Source organism: Trichechus manatus, unplaced genomic scaffold (assembly GCF_000243295.1).
Source record: "Trichechus manatus latirostris isolate Lorelei unplaced genomic scaffold, TriManLat1.0 scaffold00093, whole genome shotgun sequence".
In the NCBI taxonomy this organism is placed as follows: Eukaryota; Metazoa; Chordata; class Mammalia; order Sirenia; family Trichechidae; genus Trichechus; species Trichechus manatus.
Window position 1 is genome coordinate 6,751,885 of NW_004444029.1, and position 22,089 is coordinate 6,773,973.

The following is a 22,089-nucleotide window of genomic DNA, read 5'->3' on the forward strand; positions in this document are numbered from 1 at the left end:
GCATAACACAGCTTATAAAGACAATGCTCTACATTCTACCTCGGTGAGTAGTGTCTGGAGTCTTAAAAACCTGTGAGTGGTGATCTAAGATACTCCGCTGGTCTCATCCCTTCGGGAGCAAGGGAGAATGAAGTAAACTTTTAAGTCTTGTTGTATCTACTGTGATAGCCCCTGTTTCCATTTCTGATATTGGTAATTTATGTTCTCTTGCTGTCTTTTTCTTCCCCCCCACCTTGATCATTCGCACTAGAGATATATCAATTTTATTAATCTTTTCAAAGATGCTACATTTAACTTTGTTTTCCTCTATTACTTGCCTGGTTTATATTTCATTGACTTATACTCACACCTTAATTACTTCCTTAATTCTATTATCTTTGGGTTAAATTTCCTTTTCTTTTTCCAGCTTCCTGAGATGGAAAAATAGATTATTGCTTTTTCAACCTTTTCATCGCTTATAATATATGCATATAAACTTAAACATTTACCTATATGTAACGCTTTAGCTGCATCCAGGAAGTTTTGATATATCATATTAATTATATAGCATATTAATTAATTGATAAGTGATGTTTATAATTTAGCTTAAAATATTTTCTAAGGTCCTTAGGATATCTCTCCCCTAGTCTAGGATCAATCCAGGGTCCTGTAATGCGTTCAGTGGTCATGTCCCTTTAGTCTCCTTTAGTTCGGAAAGAGTTCTTCTGTTTTCTTTGTGTTTCTAGACCTCAACATTTTGAAGAGAATAGGATAGCTGTTTTGTAGACTGTCTCTCACTGTGTGTTTGTCTGAAGTTTCCTTATAATTAGATTCAGGGTAAGTATAATTGGCAGATGCTATAACAGTGTGACCTTTTTGGTGTGTTATATCAAAATACATATCAGTCTGTCTGTTACAATATTGGTGATGCTCTGTGCCATCTATGGTTTTGGGTGGTATCTACCAGAACTTAACACTTTAAAGTCACTATTTTTTTCTTTGTAATTAATAAGTACTTTGTAATTTTAAGATATGTCAATATCCTATTCATCCAACCTTCACTCACTAGTTTTAATATGCACTGTGATATTCTAAATACATCAGTCCTTCTATAGATTTAGTTAGCATTCTACTCTAAAGTGGGCTCTTCTATCATTTCCATTTATTTGTTTACTCACAAATTAGTGGTTACCAGGGGCTGAGGGAAGGGGATATGGGGACGGGTATTCTTCAAGGGGCACTGAGTTTCTGCTTGGAGTGATGAAAAACTGTTGGAATAGGGGTCTTGGTTGCACAACATTGTGAATATAATGAATGTCACTAAACTGTACACTTAAAATGGTTAAAAAGGCAAATTTTATGTTACATATATATAACCACAATTTTTTTGAAAAAATGAACGAATACTAGACAGTAACACAAAGTCATATCCATATGAAGAAATAAAAAACACTGGTAAAGGTAGCTATACAGATAAACATGAAAGCAAGTACTATCGTGTTTTTTATTGTAACTCCATTTTTTCCTATATTATTTAAAAGATAAATGCATAAAACAATAATTAAAAATCTATGTTAATGTGCACACAATGTATAAAGATGTAACTTGTGATAACAACAACATAAAGGGAGAGAGGCAGCACCGTATAGGAGTCGAATTTTCAAAGGCTATTGAAGCTAAGTTGGTATTCATACAAAACAGATTGTTAAGTGCTTAAGAGACTCATTATAATTCCCAGGGTAGCCACAAACAAAATAACTCAACGAATTTAAAAACACTGAAATCCTACAAAGTATCTTCTCCAAGCACAATGGAATAAAGGTAGAAATCAATAACAAAAGGAGAACTGGACAGTCACAAATATGTGGAAATTAAACACATACTCTTAACCAATGCATTAAAGAAGAAATCACAAAGGATATTAGAAAATACTTTGAGATGAATGAAAATGAAAAAACAACAAACTAAAACTTACGGGATGCAGTAAAAACAGTTATTAAAGGGAAATTTATAGCTATAAATGCATATATAAAAAAAGAAGAAAGATCTCAAATCGATAACCTGACTTTAAGGAAACCACAAAATAAAACTATTAGAGCTAATAAATTCAGCAACGTTGCAGGACACAAGATTGACACAGAAAAAAATCTGTTGTATTTCTATACACTAGCAATGATAAGGAGCCCTGGTGGCATAGTGGTTAAGAGTTTGACTGCTAACTAAAAAAGTTGGCAGTTCAAATCCACCAGTTGCTCCTTGGAAACCCTACGGGGCAGTTCTATGAGTTGGAACCAACTCGACGGCACCTAAAAACAACAAGCAATGATAAATCCAAAAAGAAAATTATGAAAAAAATTCCATTTACAATAACAACCAAAAGAACAAAATATCTAGGAATAAATTTAATCACGGAGGTTAATTTAGCCAGACTTGTACATAAAGTAGTACAAAATATTGTTGAAGGAAATTAAAGAAGACCTACATAAATGGAAAAGTGCTTCATGGATTGGAAGACTCAGTATTGTTAAGATGGCAATACTACCTAAAGCAATCTACAGATTTGATGCAATCTCTATCAGATTCAAATGGGCTTTTTTGTAGAAATGGAAAATCCAATCTCAAATTCATATGGAATTATAAAACCCATTGGAAAAAACCCATTGCCACTGAGTCAATTCTAACTCATAGCGACCCTATAGGACAGAGTAGAACTGCCCCATAGGGTTTCCAAGGAGCAGTTGGTGGATTTGAACTGCCAACCTTTTGGTTAGCAGCTGAGCTCTTAACCACTGCACCACCAGGGCTCCATGGAATCATACAGGGTCCCAAATGTCCAAAACAATATTAAAATAAGGAACAAAGTTGGAGGATTTACACTTTTTGATTTCAAAACTAACTCAAGCTACAGTTATCAAAACAGTATGGTTCCAGAAGAAAGATACACATACAGACCAATGAAATAGAACTGAAATCCAGAAATATTCCCTGAAATAAGAAACATTGTAAACCAATCAGGCAACCAAACTACCTACACACAAACAACTCTTGTTTCTGGATCATTATGACAGTCACCAAGAAAGGAGGTCTTCCAAAACATTTTAAACAACAACAGAAAATAATAGTCAGCAGCCATATAAAGCTTCTATGAGAACAAAAAGAGAAGGCAGAATAAAAAAAAATTCATCAGATGAAAATATTCCTCAAAAAAACTAGCCAAAAAGTAGAGGAAAACTATAAAATAAATCTCCAACATAAATTAATCACAATTTAAAAGAATTTACAAATATGAAAATCAGAAAAAAAAAATACTCAGGATAGAAGTAAACAAAAACAGTAAGATATAAAAAAAAGTTAACTAAATTCAAGGAAGAAATTGAAGAAAAGGTCAAAATCATCTCAGAAAAACAAAAATACTAGGCACCCAAGGAAAAATATATCTGAGTGGAAACATAATAAATGACATTAAGAGTAAAACAGCCAAAAGAACAAAAAGACAATAAAAAGATAAAAATTATAAGAGATAATGTGATACATTAGAACAAATTAAAAAGACAATCAAATGCAATGCATGAATCTTAATAGATCCTCAATTTTTTAAAAAGCCATAAAAGGTATTTGGGAAAAATTTAGAAAAATTTAGTATGAACTATACGTTTTTTGGAAACCCTGGTGGCATAGTGATTAAGAGCTACGACTGCTAACCAAAAGGTCAGCAGTTCCTTGAGCCCTGGTGGTGCAGTGGTTAACAGCTCAGCTGCTAACCAAGAGGTCAGCACTTCGAATCCAAAAGCTGCTCCTCGGAAATCCTATGGGGCAGTTCTACTCTGTTCCATATGGTCACTACAAGTCAGAATCAACTCAATGGCAACAGGCTTTTTGTTTTGGGTAAATATTTTATATTATCGTAGTAATGTTAATTTTTTCATGTGTGATCATGGTATTCTTGGTAGGTGAATGTTCTTATACAGCAAATGTTTTTATTCAACATAAAGTGTCTTCTCAGTACCAGGAGCATGTAGATAGCATCTGTTACTTCCCATTACTGATCAGGTTTGCAGATAAATTCAGACTATGGGGAAGAACAGTGATCAGACTTGTGAGTAGATCACATACATAGTCTCCCCACTGTGCTCACCATCAATCGGCCAAATACAGAACTGAAGCCACTTCTGAGCTTGGGATATTAAGAAAGACAATGTTAAACTAATGACCATATCAAAAAACAAAAACCCAAACCCACTGCCATCGAGTCAATGCCAACTCATAGCAACCCTACAGAACAGAGTAGAACTGCCCCATAGGGTTTCCAAGGAGCGGCTGGTGAATTCAAACAGCCGACCTTTTGGTTAGCAGCCATAGCTCACTGTAGCTCTTAACCACTGTGTCACCAGGGCTCCAATGCACATACAGAGGTGGAGAAATCTGGATGTTGGAAGGTCAGCATTCCATGGCATGGTTATTGACAACATTTTGCATAGAAAATCAAAGAACTAGCAAGTAGACATCTGAAAGTCAGCTCATGTAGCTCACAAGGCCACTAACTGGACAAGGTGAAGATTATGTTGGATTAAGGCTGGGCATACAGGTGTACTACTGAATAATAAGAGCTCCCTCCTTATGCTGTGTGTTCTCTGTCCCTGTAGATCCTACAGAGGGGGCAGCCATGTTTCCATGCCCACAAAGTACTAATGCTAGAGGGAGGATTCTGCACTAGGAGGAGGTGGGCCTGGATGACTTCCAAAGTCCCTTCCAACATCAGTCTCTGACTCAGCCCATCACTCTCACATTTGGGGAGTCAGTTCTAGATGCTACTTGGTCACAAGGATTCTATCCGGCAGGCTGGCAAGTCCTGTTACATGAACACCACCCATGAGTTTCTTACATGGCGTTCCACACACTATGGTGCCTGCCCAGCAAGAGAAAAGGCAAGGGAACCAAAGACATTGTGCATCAGCCTCACCAGGGCAGATGTCCCCAACACACCTTGCCCTCCAATTCTAATGAGGCTATAGACACTGAAACATTTGGTGTAGTTCAGCTAAGAAGTTAATATTAAGTGCAAGTTAAGAGTCCTGGGGTTCTAATTTTCAGGCCCTATCTCCAGAAATAGGATCTGGGAGACAGTCACCAAGGAAGGAGGCCTTCAGAAAATTAATGGCAAATACTTCCTAAAATATCCTTAAGCAGGGTCCTTCAGATCCCCAAGATTAGGAAAATGTCTGCCTATTAGGTGCCTTCACCAACACCGTTGGTGAAGAATATGGAATATACCGTGGACTGCCAGAAGAATGAACAAATCTGACTTGGAAGAAATAAAGCCAGAGTGCTCCTTGGAAGCGAGGATAGTGAGACTTTGTCTCACGTACTGTGGACACGTTATCAGGAGGGACCAGTCCCTGGAGAAGGACATCATGTTTGGTAAGGTAGAGGGTCAGCCCAAAAGAGGAAGACCCTCGAGATAGATTGACACAATGGCTGCAACAATGGGCTCAAGCGAAACAATGATTGTGAGGATGGCAGAGGACCAGGCAGTGCTGCGTTGTTGTACATAGGATCGCTATAAGTCAGAATCTCAGAGGAGGCACTGCTCCTGAATCAGCCCACTCTTCGTTCCTTATATTCCCTCCTCCCAAAAAAATACACACATACACAAGTCTAGTCCACTCTCTCCCTTTGGTCCACAGGGGACCACCCTCACTCCTCTGAGTACCCTAATAATTCCCACGTGCCCGAATAAGTCAGGGGCCAGAAGACAGCGAATGAAGCATTATGGTGGATCAAGATTCCGGAAACACAGACAGCTGGCCTTCCCCCAGGATAGTTAATGTTCCAAGGGAAAGAAGAAGTCAGCCACCTGACTTAGTGTTGACCATTTCTACTCCCTCCCTGAAGACACTACAGGAAGAAAAAGGAATTAAAATTAACTACGACAAAGAGAATGGGAAAAGAGATACAATGAATAGGCTGCAATTCATTTTTGATAATTGAAAGAAGATGGAAGAATGCTTCCTAGATAAGAAGAGTATGTGAAATGCAAACTAAGTGCAAAGGCGGATGCTGAAAGGAAGCAAGTCCATTCACACAACAGAACCACTGAGAGACTTGGCAGGTGGGGAACCCAGCTTCCATGGAAGGTGGGGTGAGGCTTGGGTTAAACCAGGCATGTCGGCTAAGAGTCTGTGTACAGAGCAATTAGACCAAGTCCCCTCGCATTTTCTGTGTAGCCAAAGAAATGCCCGCTCCACAGTTAGGGGGATGAACTCGTCCCACTTTGCCCAGGACTATCCTGTGTTTGGGAACCCGCTCCATCCAGGGGAAACCAGTACGGTTGTTCACCTTATCTACATTCCTCCCACTCACATCACCTGGAGGAGACAGGGCTTTAATTCTCAGAAAAATCACTGAACTGGGAAAGCTCTAGATCCAACGACTACAGACACAAAGTTTAAACAGTGAGAGAGAAAAATAAACAAAAAGTACACAATAGCCAAGGATCAGAGATATTTGAGAAAACAAAACAAACGGAAGAAAGAAATTTCAAGTAAAACAGAGATCACTGAGGGAGCAAAAGAAAAACAACTATAATTAATACTCTTAGAAAAATTAGAATATATGAGTCCATATACGACTTCTTTCACTTAGTAAAATGCATTTAAGATTTGTCTATGTTGTTCTGTGAATTATTAACTCATTACTTTTTAATTTTTCTTTTATTTTGATGGAAGTATACACAGTCAAAGATATACCATTTCAACAATTTCTACATTTATAATTCAGTGATATCGGTTATATTCTTCAAGTTGTGCTACCATTCTTGCTATCCTTTTCCCAATTACTCCATCACCATTGTCTTAAAATCACTGCCCCCTAAGCTTCCCATCCAATCTTTCCTGTTGCCATTGTCAATTTGATCTCACATGGATAAATCTTTACAAGAGCATAATTCTCAAAGCAGGTGTACTTTACTAATTAAGATAAACTATTTCTTAATTCAAAGAAAACTTCAGGGAATAGTTTTGGATTAAGGTTTAAAGTTTAAAGATTATCTCAGGGCAATAGTTTTGGGGGCTTACACAGCCTCCATGACTCCAGAAAGTCTGGATTCCATTGTAGCTCATTACTTTTTATCACTGAATAGTATCTACACTGTATGGATGTACCACTCTTCATTTCATCGTTCACCTACTGAAGGGTAATTTGGTTGTTTCCAATTTTTGGAAATTTGAATAGAACTAGAAACATTCATGTGCAGGTTTTTGTGTGACCATAAGTTTTCAGTTCACTTGGGTAAATATCTAGGGAGCACAATTGCTGGGTTGCATGCTAAGTCCATGTTTAACTTTATAAGAAACTGCCAAACTGCCTTCCAACATGATTATGACATTTTTCATTCCAAGCAGCAATCAATGAATCCATATCCTCTCCAGCATTGGGGACTGTCAGTTTTTTGTATCTCATAGTGGTTTTAATTTGCATTTTCCTAATGACAAATGATGTTGATCATCTTTTCATGTGCTAACTTGCCAGCCTTATGTCTTCTTTGGGATGTGTCTGTTCAGATCTTTTGTCCACTTTTTTATTGGGCTGTTTTTGTTTTGTTGTTGTTTACAATTTTTTATACATTCTTGATACAAGTCTTTAATCAAATGTGTGGTTTCCAACTATACTTTTCCAGTCTGTGCCTTGTCTTTTCATTCTCTTTGCAGTGTCTTTTGAAGAGCAAAAGTTGTCAAGTTTTATAAAGTTTGATTTTTCATTTTTTTCTTTCATGGATCATGTTTTTGGTGTTGCACCTCAAAGTGCATCACTCAAGGTCATGTAGATTTTATCCTAGAAGTTTTATAGTTATGCATTTTATGTTTGATCATGTTAGTTAATTTTTGGGTAAGGTATTAAGTATGTGTTGAGGTTCATTTTATTGCATATGAACATCCAATTGTTCCAGTCCAGCACTATTAAAAGAAAAAAAAAAAACTAACCCCTACTGAATTGCCTTTGCAACTTTGTCAAAATTAAGTTGGCTGTATTTGTTTAGGTTTATTTTTGGCCCCTCTATTCTCTTCCATTAATATGTGTGCCTATTATTTTTACAATATTGCACTGTCTTGATCATTTTAGCTTTATAGAAAGTCTCGAAATGGGGCAATGTGAGTCCTCTGACTTTGTTCTTCATTTTCAGAACTCCTTTGGCTATTATATTAGCTTTGTTTTTCCATATAAATTTAAATTTTTTGTCAATATCTACATAGAAGCGTGCTGGGATTCTACCAGGATTTTGTTGAATCTATAGATCAAATTAGGAGGAATTAACATCTTGACAATATTGAGTCTTCCAATCCATGAACATGGTATATCTCTCCATTTATTTAGAGCTTCTTTGATTTCTTTCATTAGTAGTTTATAGTCTTCCTCACAGAGATGTTAAACATGTTTTGTTAGATTTATGTCTAGTACTTCTTTCTTCTGGATGCTATCATACATGGTATTTTTTATTTCAAATTCTAATTTTTCATTGTAATATCTAGGGAAAGCAATAGACTTTTGTATATTGTCCTTGTATCCTGTGACCTTGCTAAACTCGCTTGTTACATCCAGGAGTTTTTCTGTAGACTCTTGGGGGTTTTTACATTGACAATTATGTCATCTGCAATTAAAGACAGTTTATTTTCTTCCTTTCCAATCCATATGCTTTTATTTATTTTTCTTACCTAATTGCATAGCTAGGACTCCCAGTACAATGTTGAGTAAGAGTAGTGAGAGAGGACATCTTGGCGTTGTTTCCAGTCTTAGAGAGGAAGTATTCAATCTCTGACTACTAAGTATGATGATAGTGGTAGGTTTGATGTTTGTGGCTTTTTTTTTTTTTTTTAATATACCCTTTAGGTAAGGAAGTTTCCTTCTATTGCTATTTTTATAAGAGTTTTTATAGTGAATCAATGCTGAATATTATCAAAAAATCTTTCTATAACCATTAATATGATTGTATGATTTTTCTTATTTAGTCTGATAAAATGACAGACTATACTGTTTTTTTTTTTTTAATACTGAAACAGTCTTGCTTTCTTGAGATGAAGACGACTTGTTCCTGAGGTATTATCCTTTCTGTGTATCGCTGGATGTGATTTGCTAATATTGTGCTGAGTTGTGTGTGTGTGTGTGTGTGTCTATGTTCATGAGAGATATTGGTCTGTACTTTTTTCTTGCATTGTCTTTGTATGTTTTGTATTAGGGTAATGCTGGTCTCATAAAATGACTGAGGAAGTATCAATGAAAATTTTAATCAAAACCTTTACAGTGCAGAAAATTTTTTTTAAAAAGCCCATACGGAAGCATCTAAAGATATTCAAAAATAGCCAAACTAATAAAAAAGAAGGTTGGACATGCCCTACTAATATTGAGAGTTCTTATAAAGCTGTATGGCATTTGTACTGGAAGCATAAATCATGCAAACAGAATAGAAATCCCAGAAACAAACTCATGAAACAAAGCATTTGTATAATACTGTGGCATTTCAAATCAATGTGGAAAGGTTTGGCTTTTTCAATAAATTGTGTTGAAACTATTAGTTATCTATATGGGAAAATATCCTTAGATCCCTACTGCTTTGTTGTATTTCTTCTCACATACTGTCAACCTCACCTGTTTCCTCAGTCTCTGGCTATGATTATACCTCCTTAGGCAAACTAGCCCCCTCCCAGAATCCTCTTCTCTAGTCACTTGCATCTCAGATGAAACACCACATCCCAGGATTTGGGATGCTCTACTGGGAAGGGCTGGATGACAAATCATTTGAAAGATAGGAGACAGACAATGGGAGAAATAAATTCCGTCTCCCTTCCTCACTTCCATGGACTGCTCTGACCTCAGTTCTCCGTATAGCCTAGCCATAGTAATCCTGCATGGTCAAGACTGTAGCTCATCAGGGAACAGTAGTAGGTCATCACACTGCATATGCATCCCTGTCTCACTTCTTTCACTTTTGCTACACTGGGACTGCACCATTTAATCTTTGCCTAAGGTTCTGTTCTAGGCTGCCACATCTTTCTCCTATGGAGTGGCTGGTGGGTTCGAACCACCGGCTTTTTGGTTAGCAGCTGAGTGCTTAACCATTGTGCCACCAGGACTTCTTCCTAGAGACTGCAGGCTGTCACAAACCATTCACCATGCCCCAAAATAAATAACCATTCATTTAAAACCACAGACGTCAAAATCAAAAACTTAAAACTACTAGAAGAATATATAAAAGATTTGTTTTTAATCATTTTGTTTTAATATACAACACTGATATAGAAACATCACACCAAACATATATATAGCTCAATAAATTATTCTGAGGTGAGAACCCTTGTAACCACCACCCAGATCAAGAAATAGAACTTTGATAACAACTCCAGAACCTTTCCTTGTGTTCCATTCCAATTCCAATCTTTACTTCTCCAAAAGTAATGGCTACAAAAGTAATTATTATAACGCTTTGTAGTAATCGCTCCTTCACAATTCTTAATGGTTTTATTGTTTAACTCTACATCAGGAGACACTACAGCTTAGTTAGTCTTGCCCATTTTTTTTTTTTTTTAGTTTGGTATCTTCTCAGTCCTTTTTTATCTACAGATTCTCTCTATATCTTTTTCTTTTCCTTACAACCTAGCTGTTGAAGACTCCGGGTCTTTTGACTGTAGAGTTTCCCATAGTCTGGATTTTGCTGATTGCATCTTTGTGGTTCAGATAAGCATGTCTTTTGTTTAGGTTAATGCATTTTCCTTTAAGTTGAAGCTGATCAGACTTGGGTCTGATAACTTTTGTAAAACAAAGGATTGTTGTGTTCTTTTATCAGAGGGCACATAATGTCTAGTTTTCTTTTTGTGATGTTAGCAGCAGTTGATGTACAAGGTATAGACCCATTATTTCATTTGGGTTGCAAAGTAGTGATATTCCAATTCTATCATTTTCCTTTTATTATCTAGAATACTCTGATAAAGAGATACTTCCCTTCATCTACTATTTGGTTACCCAAGGTAAATACTTGATTCTTTCCCCTTACCAGATTTCAAAATAATAAATTTTTCACTGTCATCTTTTGAAGGTGACTAGTTCTTTAAAATATCATTATAAATTCATGGATTTAAATATATTTAATGTTTTTCAAATGACTCCAATTATTGTATTTTTTGAAGCACAACTTGTCCCATCTTTGGCCAGTGGAAGTCTCCTCAGTTGGTTTCTAAATCCTTTTAACGTGATCCTAGCCAGCTTTGGTATCTGGAATGACAAGATACTCCAAGCTCATCTTGTATATTTCCTGCCCCAGACCTGGACTCAGCCATTTCTCCAAGAAGCCCTGGTTTCTCATTCTGGGAAGTGGTATTTCAGGACCACAATCTGGTCCCTATAGATGCTCATTGCTATTGAGCTGGACACTGTTACTAGGAATTTCAGTGGACCAAGATTCCTCTTTCTTATATAAAAGTAATGAAACTAACCAAGCTGTCTGGTCTTTGCTTTTCTTACTCAACAGTATGTCTTGGAGATCGTTCTTACAATGACACAGAAAACTTCCTCATTCTGAGGAAGTGGCATAGTATCCACTGCATGGGTGTTTCATAATTCACTTCAGCAGTCCCTTTTAGCTATTCATTTGGGTTACTACCAAAATTGTGTTTTTACAAATAATGATGGAAAAAAATCCATTGCCATCAAGTCAATTCCAACTCATAGCGATCCTACAGGACAGAGCAGAACTGCCTCATAGAGTTTCCAAGGAGTGACTGGTGGATTCAAACTGCCACCCTTTTGGTTATCACCCAAGCTCTTAACCACTGTGCCACTAGGGCTCCAAGATGCAAAAGAGATTGCCAAACCTGTGTCATATGACACAGAAGTGTTAATTGAGAATAGTCGGTGGTCAGGACCAGGGGCTAGGATGGGGCAATTGTGGAACTGAGGCAGGTGGATTAGGGAAGCTCAGTGTAGAGCTGGAAGAAATCTTGATACACTTGATGCTTGTGATGGAAGAGAGGAGATAAGGGAACACAGAAATGAATATGAAAATCACAGAAAGCAAGACACTAAAATGAATCAGGAAGGAAAGTGGGCAGGAGAGGATAAACAAACAAGAGGGCAAGAAAGCAGACTGGTGGCCTAGGCCAGTTGAGGTTGGAGTCTGTGGGACATGTAGGGAAAGGGGCCAAGGCTGCCTCTTCCTCTCCTTCTCTGCACCTTGTTCAGCCCAGGGCACAGCAAGGCCAGCTCTCCCCTGTTCCTTCAGCTCCCAGAACAGCGGCTCCACAGCCCACACGCATTGGGGCTAGGATGGTGACGCGGGTGACGTCGGAGAAGGGCATGCCTCCTCTCCAAGACCTTCCTTTCACCCCTGAGAAAGTCCACAAATTCACAATGTGTCCATATTAAAAAACAATCACCCCCAGGATTGTTGTGGAGTGAGTTAACGCCCTAAACTCTGCAGCCAAGAGAATGCACAGAGAGAGGCACAGTCACAGTCGGACACAGGGGGCCCGAACCACAAGGAATGGTCAAAGTTTGAGGCTGGAATTGGGCTCACTCAGGGAAGTAACAAGGAGCTTTAGGCAGCAATGAGACATCGTGAGAGCACAGGGCGATGTGCACGAAGATGACCCCAGCACCCAGGATCAAGCAGCCACTTAGTTCTGCTATCAGAGAATGAATTCTGTTTCTGGCTTTTCCCTTTGCAGGGTCTGAGTGTTGAAAAGACATCACTAATATCTGGTATATTTGCAGTTGTCATCTTTCTATTGTGAGATGTATTATAACTATAGAACCAATACCAAACCCTTTGCCATGGAGTTAATTCAGACTCGTAGTGACCTTATAGGACAGACTAGAACTGCCCCATAGGGTTTTCAAGGAGCGGCTGGTGGATTGGAACTGCTGACCTTTCAGTTAGCAGCCAAGCTCTTAACCACTGCACCACCAGGAGTATGAAATGTCTTTATTCCACTTTTAAAAAAAATAGCAAAGTGAACTGCCACAGAGGAACAATCCAAGTACAAAACGGAGTACTGCCAGTACCTTAAAATTCCCTTGTAGATCACAAACTATTTGATGGCGACAACGACCACTTCAGATTGCAGTGAGACTCAAATCCAAGAAGAGGATTGTCCTTGGGACAGAGCTAATCCTTGAGGAGTTGACAGCAGTGCCTCATGCCATCTCCAAAGCCTGCTATGAATTTTTCATTCCAGAGGGTGAAGATGAAAGGGTTCAGAAAAGGTGTCACCACTAAAACCATCAGTGATGCTACCCTGTTGTACTCAGCTGCCTGGGTTTGCTTGGGTTTCATGTAGAGGAACAAGCAGCTACCATAGCCAATGACAACAGAGGTGAAGTGGGAGGCGCAGGTGGAGAAGGCTTTCCTCTGGCCAGAGGCAGAGGGGATCTTGAGGATGGTGGAGATGATGGAGGTTTAGGAGACAATTGTAGGGATCAAAAAACCGAGAAGAACAAAAACAGCCATTAAGAAGAGGATGAACTCTGTGAACAGAGTATCATCACAGGATAGTTTGAGCAATTTCCCTCTGTCACAGTAAAAATGGTCTAACACACTGGATTTGCAGAAGGTAAGGTGAAACGTGGCGTAGATGGGCCAGATCTAAAAAAGGAACCCAAACACCCATGGCACAATCACCACCCAGGTGCAGGTGTGGCTGTTCATGATGATGTTGTACCTCAAAGGGTTGCAGACAGCCACATAACGGTCCACAGCCATCGCTCCCAGTAATGCAAACTCGGAGGCCCCCGAAGAAATGTACAAGTAGAGCTGGGCAACACAGATAGCCAAGGATATTGTCTGCATCCCAGGAAGCACCAGCCCCCAGAGCATGCAATGTATGTGGTCAGGATCTCCAGAAAAGAGAGGTGGCCGAGGAAGAAGTACATGGGGGACTGCAGACGCTTATCAGCACAGACAGTCATGATGATGACCGAGTTTTCCATTACTGTCACAGAGTAGAGGAACAAGAAGGTGGCAAAAAGGATATGGCATAGTTCTTGGGAGCCAGGGAAGCCAAGAAGATAAAATTCAGTGGCACTAGAGTAGTTCTCCAATATTAGTCTGCCCTTGCTCCTTGTGAAATCTAGAAAGCAAAGGAGAGATAACACTGCTTCTGATTTCAAAGAACTAGAGTTATCTCCAGGTTGAGGGAATAGCCCCTCCTACTCGCAGGCCTCACAACATGACAAGACACGGTTCATATCCTACTTCTTTCTGTGTACGGCTGGTGCTAAATTTTTTAAGAACATACACAGTGCATTAATAAAACTGAATATGGCCAAGAAGATGAGCCTAGTTACCAGTGCTGTACCATGGGCATGAAAGCCCCACCCACCCCCGCATGCCCTCTCACATCTCTCCATCCACAGGTCACTTGCCTCCCACTCCACGCTGACCAGCTACCTAGTCTGTGCCCTAGCCACAGTGGGCTCCTTTTGACATTAACCCAATCCATCTAGAATGCCTGAAACTGTCTTGTTTGCCAAGTACACTCTCTTCTCTCAAGTCCAGTTCCAGTATCACTCCCTGCAAAAGTGCAACCCTACTCAGACACCGTTCCTGGTTTACTTCGTAGTTTTCCCCACATCTCTTTAAAACTTTTGCTTCAGCTCAATCATCATGCTGTGTGTTGGCAAAAGTGAGGCTGGGGAACCCTCCTGAAGATTTTCCTTATGATCTGAGCTATTATGAAGGCAAGGACCGAGTCTCCCCAGCCCACTACCTTTCCTCCTCTCTGTCCTGGGAGAGAAGCCTCCCTCACTTCTCTCCCTGGTGAATGTATCTTCACTCAGGAGGCCAAATCTGGCCAGATCCTAGGCTGAGTCAGGGTCCCCTTTCTCCAGACTCTGACTCCCTCATCACCAGACTGGTGGAATAGGGTCCAGAGGAGAGCATTGAGGAACCTTCATCCTCAGCCTCCATCTGTCCCACACTGACCTCGTGCTGGGGCCAGCAGAAAAAGGGCTTCGGGTCCAATGTCACTATTTCCTGCCTTCAGGAGAGCTTGAAGCCCTGAATCCAGCAGGGGGTCAAAGCCACCAAATGTGGACTGTGTCCAGCCCAACCCTATAAGGCTGGGCAGGGGCTCAGTCCAACAGAAAGCTTGGAAGTTTCCCCAGAGCCAATGTTTCTTCTACATCTGCGTTTTTCCTCCGAAACTCTATGTGACATTAACAGTCATATGTCACTAACATGGAAGAGTCCCTAAGCCCTGAGCCCCTAGGATTTGGGGCTCCAGCCCTCATTTCCTTCGGGTCTTGGCTCAAGCCTTCCCTCCTCATCCCCACTAAAGGCCCACTCTGCACTCTACCCTGTACCACCTCTCCAGGATCTATCGATCTTGTTAGCGCTCATCACCTGAGATTCTATGCTTACTCTTAATTTCTTTCTCCCTTTTAGAAAGTAAACACCATGAAAGAGGGTCTTTGTCATTCATTCCTATCCACTGCATCTGATACATGTGAGCTGGCACTAGAGGAATACTTTGGAATGATGACTCCGTGAATCCATCAGTTAAGGAATGACTCTATGAACAAAGATCATCCAGTTCTGGCTGTGGCCAACTCTGAAGCAAGCTCTGCTTCTCTCTGCCCTCATTGAAACCAACCTGTCAACTCGCAACCCTCTCCCTGAGACCCCTTACGGCATGGCAACTGGACCAAGACGGATCTGTGGGGAGAGCTCAGTAGTCTGATTTCCACAATCTCTAGCCAGGACCAGAAGAGAAAGGAGCAAGCAGGGTCATAGGTGACGGCAGGATCCCTGGGTTGGGCAAAGAAGGGCTGACCTGCCTTCTGCTGAGCAGGAGGGACTGAGGCATGACCTGTCCTCTCTGCAACTCTCCGAGCCACTCCTCAGGCTCTTGTGGTCCTCATTCTAGAAAGTGGCCAAGAATCGCCCATGCTTATGCTCTTCTCTCTCTGAATCCCTGAGAAGACACTCACCTCCAGAGAAAGGGACTGGATGGAAAGTTCTACGGCTGTCTGGGTCAGCCCAGGCTAATTCCTGCCCAACAAGTGGTGAGCATGCTCTGTGAGCCAGCAGCTGCTGCTTCACCCTCAAGAATACAAGAGGTATCTTCACACCAGCACTTCAGGAAAAGTCCAGAGATCGCAGTTCCGTGGGGAACCTGATTGCCTCCCTCTCTCTTTCTGTCTCTCCCTCCTTTCTCTTCCCTACCTGTCCCGAAGGAGCATTATTCACTGAGGAGCTAAATTTTCCCAGGTTCACAGGAACCCTAGGGATGCAGCTAAGGGAAAGCCAGAGAAACTTTTTGCCCTTCCCTCCTGAGGCTAATCAAGTTCTAGACGTTGAAAAGTTTGCTCTAGTGGGCAAACTTGAAATCTCCCTAGTCAGGGGCCTCTACACCAGGCTGCCTTCCTCCCAAATCATCGTCATCACCAACAGTCCCAGCTGTGAAGAGCCAGGCACTGCTCTCCTTTGGGCATCTCCCTGATTTCTTTAGCCCTACAGAGTTGAAACTGCCCCCAAGCAAAAGATCCCACAAAAGCTCCAAAACACACATCAGTAACTCAGAGGCCACCAAATGGGTTTCCGTGAATAATTTTCTTGTCATCACCCAGTCCTCCTGAGGCCCAATTCCCCCAGATGACCCCTGCACCCCTACACTTGATATCCTCTGCCCATAGTTAGGGATCGGCTCCCAATCGAACCTCACAGTCTGCTAAGTCCAGGGATTGCTCCAGTCTCCCCAACTATTATGCGTCCAGGCTACCTGAAGTTCATGATAGATCAAGTCAAAATTGAAGTTATAGAGGATCAGACTTGGAACTAATCACATACAAGATTAGAATTTAGGGAAATTTGACAGGATAACTAGAAAAGTATTCACACTCTCCAAAAATGAACAGTGTGATAAACTGCCCAACCTCAGAGATAGACAGAGGATAGATAGGTAGGTAGGTAGGTAGGCAGGCAGGCAGGTGAACAGACAGACAGACAGGCAGACGACAGATAGACAGCCAGATAGGTAGCTAGGCAGATGGACGGATGGATGGATAGACAGACAGACAGATAGATTTACCTCCCTTTTATATTGGAGAGTAAGATGAGATGGAGAAAAGGGAATTCATACCAAGAAAACTCAAAGCCAGAAGAGATGAAGAAGTATACGTGACGGATAATTGAGGAATGGATGACCAAATCAGTAAGAAAGCCTTGCAATTAAAGAGCATGATTTGGTCTAGAACCATTGCAGTAGAAGGGAAGCAGTGAGCTCTTCTGTAAGTATGAGGCCAGAAAAAATAGAGGGAAGTTATAGACAGGGAGTAGGTAGTTAGGAAGAGCTTCTCAGTGAGAAGTTCAGGTTGCAACCACCTTAGTTGCTTAAGGGCAACACACAATCTCTCATTCAGTAAAGGTAGGGATAAAGGTTATCTCTAGCAACTTGGAGTATGAATTAACTAGGCAACAAAAGGGTGAGAGGGTTGGTACTGTTTACACTACTAACCACTACCAAGTCCTGATCCCCTCCTATGCATACCCTGAGCATTCCCCACATTATCTTTAAATTTCATAACATTCTTTTGTGCGTGTGCGTGCTTTAGATGAAGGTTTACCGAACAAATTAGTTTCTCATTAAACAGTTAATACACATTGTTTTGTGATACTGGTTGCCAACCCTGCGATGTGTCAACACTCTCCCCTTCTTGACCTTGGGCTCCCCATTTCCATTGGTCCAGCTTTCCTGTCCCCTTCTGCCTTGTCGTCCTTGCCCCTGGGCTGGTGTGCCCATTTAGTCTCATATACGTGGTTGAGCTATGTGTATTATTGTTTGTTTTATGGGCCTGTCTAATCTTTGGCCAAAGGGTGAACCTCAGGAGTGACTTCAGTACTTAATCTTCATAACATTCTTAAAAGCAACAGTTCTCGGCTTTGTGAAGCTTTGTGAAAATAAAAGGCAGGTGATTTACATCAATTGGATAGCAATCTGTACAATATTCCACAACATAGAACAAAGCAGAAATGTACTTCACATGTCAGACACTTTAAACTTCTTAAATGATAAATATTTTATATGAAAATGGACAAGCTTTAATTTAAATTCAGTTAAAACTATCAGGGATTCCTGAAAATAATATGTAGAGAACACATTTTTGGAGTAACAATGAGTATCTTTTGGGCGTTCTTGGGTATGAAAGTGTAAGTTCAGGAATGCATGCATGGTACAGAGTTGCATTTAGGGCAGGTATGAAAATGCCCAGGCAAAATCCCCAGTGTCCACTCCCTTGCTCTCCTATGAGGAAGCATGTGTGATTGAAACAAACAGAAGAGCAGCAAACTGGAAGGAAAATATGTTGGAAAAAGCCTATCCTACCATTTATATCCAACTCAATGGCACCTAACAACAACACCATTTATAAAATCCTTGATATCTGTAACATGCATTACAGCTACAGCTCAAACTGCAGAAATTTTTATTCCAAAAATTACTCTGACCTTTGGGTGGCCTCAGCAAACTTCAGCAAAACCTGAATTCCATAGATCATAAAAGTAGCTAACGGTAACATTAACAGTAATCACCCAGGCACACACTCACACATACCCAGGAGACACTTGGTCATTTGAAGAATTACTAAATCATCTAATCGCTTCTCGGTAAATTACTGCTCAGCTATTTGGTCCATATCCTGCCAAAATAAACTCCTGGTAGTTATTATCCCCAGCTTCCACTTGTCTTTTGTGCTCTTAGGATAAAACAGAGACTATTTTAACAGAAGTACTTGAGTTGGTGGAATCCAGAAAACCTTGGTTGAGCTCCACTTCTTGAGCCCAGCATTTATGTTTTCAATGGTGCAAACACTTGCTCATGGTGTGAGAATAAAGAGAAATTCCACTAAAGGAACTGAAGTCATACCAATACTCAGGGGTCATCATGATCTCTGATGAAATTCTAACTAAGCCTAGATCCTAGGAAAGGGCTGGACCTGGGGGGCCCAACATGGTTGCCCTGGATCAGCTGGGAGGTAAGGATGTCAGTGGAGATGGGTGTCAGTGGACTTTGCAGAAATAACGTTCTTGATCCATGGAATGTTGCTGTGGAGGTCGGTGAAGACACTAAGGTGTCCTCTCAGAATACATCAGTTGCCTAAGACAAAATTCCTTGTAATTCATTGCCACATATGGCTAGTGCAGCTGTGACTACCTCTCAGAGACAGTAGAGGGGTCAGAACTTCCTCCCCACCTGAGGATTCCTCAGCACTTGAACCAAAACAAAAACCCCATGCAATGGGATCCAGGACATAAGAAAATAGTGTGAGAGTTTTTTTCCACTGCACTGTTGTCATTGTCAGGTGTCATTGAGTCAGTTCCGACTCACAGAGACCCTATGTACAAAAGAACGAAATACTGCCTGGTCCTCCACCATCCTCACAATCATTGCTATGTTTGAGCCCACTGTTGCAGCCACTGTGTCAATCTATCTCCTTGAGAGTCTTCCTCTTGTTTGCTGACCCTCTACTTTACCAATCATGATGTCTTTCTCTAGGGACTAGTCCCTCCTGATAACACGTCCAAAATATGTGAGGCAAAGTCTCACCATCCTTGCTTCCAAGGAGCACTCTGGCTGTACTTCTCCAAGACAGACTTGTTCATTCTCCTGGCAGTCCATGGTGTAATCAGTTTTCTCTGTCAACACCATAATTCAAAGGCATCGATTCTTCTTTGGTCTTCCTCACTCATTGTCCAGCTTTCCCATGTGTACGAAGTGATTGAAAATATCATGACTTGGGTCAGGCGCACCTTAGTCTTCAAAGTGACATCTTTGCTTTTGAACATTTTAAGAGTATTATTTGTCCAATGCAATTTGTCATTTGATGTCTTCACTGCTGCTTCCATGGGTGTTGATGTACTGCTGCAACAGCTTTTGAATTATCTTCACTAATACCTTGAACAATGGTGTTGGGAACTGCCATAATATTGAATATACCGTGGACTTCCAGAAGAATGAACAAATTTGTCTTGGAAGACGCGCAGCCAGAATGCTCATTAGAAGTACGGATGGCAAGACTTTGTCTCACATACTTTGGACATGTTATCTGGAGGGATCAGTCTCTGGAGAAGGCCATCATGCTTGGTAGAGTAGAGGGTCAGTGAAAAAGAGGAAGACCCTCAACAAGATGGAATGACATGGCTACAACAATGGGCTCAAGCATAACAACAATTGCGAGGATGGCGCAGGACCAGGCAGTGTTTCATTCTGCTGTACATGGGGTCGCTATGAGTCGGAACCAACTCAACGGCACCTAACAACAGCAGAACAATGGAAATGTATATAGAACCATTAGTTCTTACTTACTTACATGATTTAATTATATCAAGATACATGAATTTAACTTTAACTTAATATAGGCAAACTTTCCATTTTCATTCATTTTAATGTTTATGTTAAAATAATAATTATCCCTCTCCTACATATTCTTTTCTTGACCCAATTGAAATATTTACCTAAGGTCAAGATGCGAGAGAGAAACGACTGAGATGAATGTCTTTACTAAAATACCAATAAAGTGTCAAACCCAAAAAAAAGAAAAAGAAAGAAAATGGTCAAGAGACTTTAATAATCAATGAACATATGAAAATGTATACAATTTCATCAAGGAAATGAAAATCGAAACCAAAGTGAGATACCACTACATACAACCAGATTGGCTAAAATTAAAAAGACTGACAACATTAGTGATGATGAAGATTTGAAGCAACTGGAACTAATCTCTTACACTGCTGGTGGGAGTCTACATTGGTAAGTACCTTTGCAATACTGTTGACAGCTAGTTACTAAAACTGAACAAAATATGATCCAGAAATCCCACTCCAAGTTATGCACTCTCAGAAGTGCACACATATATTTACTAAAAGACATATTTAAGACTGTTCACAGTGACATTATGTGTAATATACATATCTGAAAACAACTCATATGTCCATCAGAAGTAGAAAAGATAAATCAATTGTGGTATACTCATATACAGGAATACTCATTTTCAATCGTGAAAACGAGTGAACTGCAGGTACACTTGATCACACTGATTAATTTCACAAACGTAATGTTGAGTGAAATAATCCAGACTGGAAAGATTACATACAACAGCTCCATTCATATAATGTTTCAAAGCAGGAAAAACCAATAGTTTTGGAAAAGAGGGACTGGGTGATAACTGGAAGGAGATATGAGGGAGATTTCTGGGATGCTGGCAATGTTCTAATTTCTTCACTTAAGTGGTGTTTCCATGGGCCCAATCACTTCATGATCTGTGCACCCCCAGTCTGTCTCTTTTGCTTCAACAAAAAATTTTTTGAAAATAGTAAACTGAAAGACAAACAGATCATCTTCAATATAAATGATAAATAACTTACAAATGAATGATTAATAGAATTACAAAAGACCTCTCAAAAACACTGACAGAAACCAAAAGACTAAAATAATAAGCTCAAAAGAGTGGGAGAAAATGAATGCCAACGTAAAATTGTATACCCAGAGAGTTTACCACTAAGAGACCTGCAGTAAAGGAACTTTTAAAGGATAAATCTTAAAAATATAATTTTGTATAAAAATACTGAGTTAAAAAAAAGTCCAGAAGATTTCCTATAGTCTGATTTCATTTTTATAAAGTTCAGCAACAACTAACTTAAACAATTTTTATTTAGACATCAAACATACATGATTTTTAAAACACACACACACTTTTTTAAGGCAAGAGGGCTTCTAGTTCCAAACAAAATAGAGCAGACACACTTCTCTGTAGTCTTCCTGATAAGCATAGTTAAACTCCTAGACATGAGATACAGAACTAACATAAGAAGACTCTGAGAGGTGGAGAGAAAACAGCAACGATCTGAGGATCTTGGGATCCCAGGAACGACATGGCAGTGAGTTCCCTGGGATTTCTTCTAGCCTCAAATATCTGGGACTGGGTGCTGGAGAAACCTGCAACCCAGAAACAATTAATACAGACATGTAAAAAATGGACCCTGATAGAATGGGAGAAAAATAAAAGGACCTCAAGTAAATTCCTTAAAAAAAAAAAAAAAAAAAAAGACTTAATGGACCAGTTGAGACTGGA

The 22,089-nt window shown here is 40.1% G+C and overlaps 1 protein-coding gene and 1 pseudogene across 1 annotated transcript in view; both read right to left on the reverse strand.

Annotated features, from left to right (window-relative positions):
• LOC101350828 (maltase-glucoamylase, intestinal) overlaps positions 1-22,089 on the reverse strand; it is a 250,622-nt gene that overhangs the window by 168,343 nt on the left and 60,190 nt on the right. The gene's annotated exons all lie outside the window — the stretch shown is intronic.
• Positions 10,542-14,178, reverse strand: LOC111821632 (olfactory receptor 9A4-like; annotated as a pseudogene).